The sequence below is a fragment of the Ornithorhynchus anatinus genome, chromosome 1 (genome assembly GCF_004115215.2).
Source record: "Ornithorhynchus anatinus isolate Pmale09 chromosome 1, mOrnAna1.pri.v4, whole genome shotgun sequence".
Lineage (NCBI taxonomy): Eukaryota > Metazoa > Chordata > Mammalia > Monotremata > Ornithorhynchidae > Ornithorhynchus > Ornithorhynchus anatinus.
In genome coordinates, this window is record NC_041728.1 from 148879101 (window position 1) to 148885103 (window position 6003).

Here is a 6003-nt window from a genome sequence, read left to right on the forward strand (position 1 = left end):
GCACAGGTTCTGGGGGTTTTGGGAAGATCATTGGTCCAAAGGATCTTTTAAGCAAGGCCGTGGGGGCAACTGAATGAACAAATGTTTGCTCTAAGGAACCAAATTCACACTTTACGACGGGGAGGGAAATGGTCCCTCCTGATAACTGATATTTTTTTAAATGGTATTTGTTAAATGCCTACTTTTGGGTCCGGCTGTGTATTAAGCACTGAGATAGATAAAAGTTAATCAGGTTGGACAGGGTCCATGACCCGCATGGGACTCAAAATTTTAATCTCTGTTTTACAGATGCGGTCACTGAGGCACAGAGAAGTGAAGTCACTTGCCCGAAGTCACACATCAGACAAATGGCGGAGCCGGGATTAGAATCCAGGTCTTTCTGACCCCTAGGCCAATGCCCTATCCTCTAAGTCACGCTGGAGAAGCAGCGTGGCTCAGTGGAAAGAGCCTGGGCTTCGGAGTCAGAAGTCATGAGTTCGACTCCCGGCTCTGCCACTGGTCAGCTTTGTGACTGTGGGCAAGTCACTTCACTTCTCTGTGCCTCACTGACCTCATCTGTAAAATGGGGATTAAGACTGTGAGCCCCACAGGGGACAACCTAATTACCTTGTATCTACCCCAGAGCTTAGAACAGTGCTCCGCACATAATAAGCGCTTAACAAATACCAACATTATTATTATTATAAAGTCATGCTGCTTCCCATTTTAACACCCTCTTTATAACACCCCCATTCAACAACCTCAGTCAGACATGGAAATGGCTGTCTTTGATTCTTGGGAAAAGCACCTGAATTTAAGCTTTTAGTTAAGTGAATCTATCACTATCATAACGAAAGTACACTTGAAATAAGAACCTTAAAGCATTAATTAGTGCATTTCTTTTTAACATTACAAACCTGTCAGGCCAATAATTTTACAAACGTTAAAATATTTTTTTTTAAATGAAAATGGTATTCCCATCTAGCTGACTGGCTTCCCCACCGGCTTTATGACAAATCAGTCAGTAAATTGTATTTATTGAGCAGTTACCACCTGCAGAGCACTGCTCTAAGCTCTTGGGTGAGTACAACAGAGTTGGCAGACACATCCCTGCCCACAGCGAGCTCACGATCTAGAGGGGGAGACAGACATTAATATAAATAAACAAATTACGGAAATGTACGTTAAGTGCTGCGGGGTTGAGAGGGGTGTGAATCAAGAAAGACGTTTCGTAAATTTTTTTTTTGCACCTTGACCGGTGAATATTGCACCCAGAGCACGAGTTGTATAACGACAGAAAGAGAGGGGAGAGGGATGGAAGAAGAGGGAGAAAAAGGTCACTGGTACTCCTCATCAGGGATGCCAACATTTTGCTGGATTTGCAGTGTGAAAATGGCACGGAGGAGTTGAGAGGAAGAGCCACAGGTTGGGATCTGAGAGGGACAGAAAGATTTCGAAGGGTGGGTCAGACAGACCCCCGTATTGGTTCAGAAACTCTTAGTCCCTGTGGGAGACCTGAGGCAAGAGAGGTTTGAGCCCAGCCCAAAAAACCGTTGGTGAAACAACACTTTCTCTCCAATGGCAAGAGACGCTGAGCTGGGGTCTCGGGGTGCCGGGAAATAGCTTCCATCTCCTCCACGGTGTGGGTGTAAGACGCAGACCACCTGGCCCAACCATCTTGCATAGTATCGAGATCCCTACTCACAGAGCCCCGTCGCTGTATTTAGTTGATTCATTTATATTCATTCATTCAATTGTATTTATTGAGCGCTTACTGTGTCTAGGGTACTGTTCTAAGCACTTGGGAGAGTGCATTTTAACAATAAATAGACAATTCCCTGCCCACAATGTGCTTACAATCTAGAGGGGCCTTGGTTTATGCAGTCTAGTCATCTCCGATCCAAGGTGATTTCAGGGACACGTTTCTCCCAGAACAATAATAATAATAATAATGATGTTGGTATTTGTTAAGCGCTTACTATGTGCCGAGCACTGTTCTAAGCGCTGGGGTAGACCCAAGGGAATCAGGTCATCCCACGTGGGGCTCACAGTCTTAATCCCCATTTTACAGATGAGGTAATTGAGGCACCGAGAAGTTAAGTGACTTGCCCAAAGTCACACGGCTGACAAATGGCCGAGGCGGGACTTGAACCCATGACCTCTGACTCCAAAGCTCCAAAGTGAGCCACGCTGCTTCTCAGAACACCCCGCTCTCCATCTGCAGTCATTCTGGTAGTGGATCCATAGAGTTTTCTTGGTCAAAATCCGGAATTGGTTTCCCATTACCTCCTTCCGCGCAGTAAACCTGAGTCTCCACCCTCAACTCTCTCCTGTGCCGGGGCTGCCCAAGCTAGGAATGGAATGCTTAGGCCTCTGCTTGACTCTCCCTCCCGTAGTTGAGACTGGTAGAGTCCTGGAAACTCTCCAGTTGCGATCCTGGAAGGGGTCTAGGGGGAGATAGACATTAATATAAATAAATAAATTACTGCTATATCAATCGGTACTATGGATTAAGAGTTCGCTGTGGGCTGAGGCCTCTAAAAAGCATTTGGGAGAGTACAGGAGATTAAGGAGACATAATCCCTGCCCTCAAGGACCTTCCAATTTAGTAGGCAAGGCAGACACTAAAATAAATTACGTGTAGAGGAAACAATGTACTCTAAGGATATGTACAGCGGGCTGTGGGGGTGTGGGCTGTGGGAAGAACGTAAGTGCCTGGGAGAGCAGACTCAAGTGTGTAGATGATACATTAGAGAGGGAAAAAGGGTGGAGGGATGAGGGATGAAGCAGGGAAGGCTTCCTCGGAGGAGGTGAGCTTTTTTAGTAGAATTCTGAAATTGGAGTTTAAGAATCAAAGACTCTTAAAGAAACCTATTTGAACAGAGGTAGCGTGAAAACTCCGGCGCTACTGATTTCTCCAAGGGCCTCATCTTGACGGCACCCAGCACTTTCCGGCCTCAAAGCACGGACCGAATCCACGGTGACATCCCTCACGTCACGGCTGTCTCTGGTCAGGATTCGGGTGAGCGGGAGGTTGTGTGCAGTACTGTGCTGGAGAAAAAATGGGCCAGGGAAAGAGTGAAATGTCGCTTGGAGGATGGAGAGGCCAGAAGCAGGGTGGAGGCGAATCACGGGGGGGGGGGGTCTTCTGTACCTAGGAGGGGCTGGGTATGTGGGGGGTGGACTGTCCGAGGACACGTGCAAATCGAAGTGATTCTAGCCTAGCTCCTCAGTAGGGATTATGCCCACCCAGGGTGTTTCCCTCCATATTCATTCATTCAACAGTATTGAGCGCTTACTATGTGCAGAGCACTGTACTAACTGCTTGGATTGTACAATTCGGCAACAGACAGAGACAATCCCTGACCAGTGACGGGCTCACAGTCTAATTGGGGGAGACAGACAGACAAAAACAAGACAATGTAATCACGATAAATAGAATCAAGAGGATGCACACCGCATTAACAAAATAAATAGGGTAATAAAAATACACACAAATGAGCTCAGTGCTGAGGGGTGTGAGGGGTGCTCCATATCCCCCAAGGCCTCAGATTGCATCATTTGATTGGCAAATGTCAATCATAGGGGAGTCGGTGCCATATCGGTTCATAATAATAATAATAATTGTGGTATTTAAGTGCTTGTTTTTGTCTGTCTCCCCCGATTAGACTGTAAGCCCATCAAAGGGCAGGGACTGTCTCTATCTGTTACCGATTTGTACATTCCAAGCACCTAGTGCTCTGCACATAGTAAGCACTCAATAAATACTATTGAATGAAATACTATTGAATGAAAAGTGCTTACTATGTGCCAGACACAGTACTGAATACTGAGGTGGTTCAGGCAAATCAGGTTGGAAACAGTCCCTGTTCCCCAAGGGGCTCAAAGTCTTAAAGCAGCATGGAGTTGTGGCTAGAGCAAGGGCCTGCGAGTCAGAAGGTCATGGGTTCTAATCCCAGCTCTGCCACTTGTCTGTTGGGTGACCTCGGGCAAGTCATTTCATTTCCCTGGGCCTCACTTACCTCATCTGTAAAACGGGGATTGAGACTGTGAGCTCCGCGTGGGACAGGGGCTGTGTCCAATCCGATTTGCTCGTATCCACCCCAGCGCTTCGTAGAGTGCCTGGCATATAGTAACCACTTAGCAAATACCACAGCGATTATTATCGTTTTGCAGACAAGGAAACCGAGGCCCAGGGAAGTGAAGTGACTCGCCTAAGACCACCCAGCAGACAAGTAGCAGAGCCGGGATTAGAACCCAGATCCTTCGGGCTCCCAGACCGTGTTCTATCCACTAGGCCATGCTGCTTCTCACCGTTCAACCCCTTCTACTAGGGATCGGTAGATTTGTTCGGATGACCAGAAACATTCATGACCCATTCATTCATTCAATCGTAACTATTGAGCACTTACGTTGTGCAGAACACTCTACTAAGTGCTTGGAAAGTACAGTTCAGCAAGAAATCCAAACAAATTCCTCTTGTATAATCACTTCCCATTGCAGACCCATCCTCAAGAACAGCACTATGGAGTGAAATAATCAGTTGGGAGCATTCAGTTGAATTATGGATGAGCCGCTAAATTGAAGAGATCAATCCAGCAGTAGTATTTATTGAGTGCTTACTGTATGCAGAGCTCTGTACTAAGAGCTTGGGAGAGTACAATTTAACAGAATTGGTCGAAACATTCCCTGCCCACAAGGAGCTTCCAGGATCGAGGAGGAGTTTACAGCTTAGAGAGGTCAGGCATGATTCTTCATACGTTCTTGCCATAAACCCCTGCCATAAACCTTGCTGAGGGGATCACATTTTAGGGGGGAAAAGTGAAAAGGATCCAATGTGAGGAGAGCAGGAGGAAGAGCAACTTCCATCTCAATGCGTTTCTTCCATTTCTTCTGCTTTCTCAAGAGAGGGTGCGTAAGCATCTCCAGTTGCTTCGCTCTATTTTCTCCCTTTTTCTATTTATAAAATGTTTCAATATTCTTCTGCAGTTTTTCTCAAACACTTCTTATGCACGTGGGATTTTCACGTCCCTTTCTGAATTTGAATCGGGAAAGAAAGAAAACAAAAAACAGCCAACATATTGTTTGCTCCAAGCATTGTTTCTAGATTCGGAAACATCTGACCTTTCCTGCATCCCTAAATCTGCCAGAAATTTAATACTATTTCAGCAGAGTGGACTCTGCCTGTAAAACTAGAAGAGGCAGCATGGTCTAATGGCTAGAGTCTGGGCCTGAGACACAGAATGACATGGGTTCTAATCCTGACTCCATCACTTGACTGCTGCGTGAATTTAGGCAGGTCACTTCACTACTCTGGGCCTCAGTTACCTCTTCTGTAAAATGGGGAGTAAGACTGTGAGTCCCATGTGGGTCGTGTACCGTGTTCAACCTGATTAGCTTGTATTAATCAATCATATTAATCGATCATACTGTAAGCCCAGCAAAGGGCAGGGACTGTATCTTTTGCCGAATTGTACATTCCAAGCGCTTAATACAGTGCTCTGCACATAGTAAACGCTCAATAAATACTATTGAATGAATGAATGAATGAATAGTAAGCTCTTGGCAGAGTACAGTATAACAGAGTTGGCAGACACATTCCCTGCTCACAATAAGCTTATAATTTAGAGAGGGGATGCAGACGTAAATATAGATAAATTACGGTTATGTATATAAGTGCTGTGGGGCTGAGAGAGGGGTGAATAAACAATGCAAATCCAAATGCATGAATGACACAGAAGGGAGTGGGAGAAGAAGTGTAACTGTCTGAGAACTCAGCATAATGCCTGACACAGAGTAAACACTTGATAAATACCACTAAATCCCCACCCAAAAACTAAGCCGAAGGGGAAGTTTATTGACCTTCCTGCCAGGTATTTCTTCTTGGTCTATGTACAATTACTGGTGTTTCGGCACGAAAGTGATTAAAAGGATCCAGGGTGTTTGCGAGGGGCAGTTCTTGTCGCTACTCAAGAGATGTCCCTTCAAGACGCCACCTTGACCCAAACACAAGTCCACACGTAG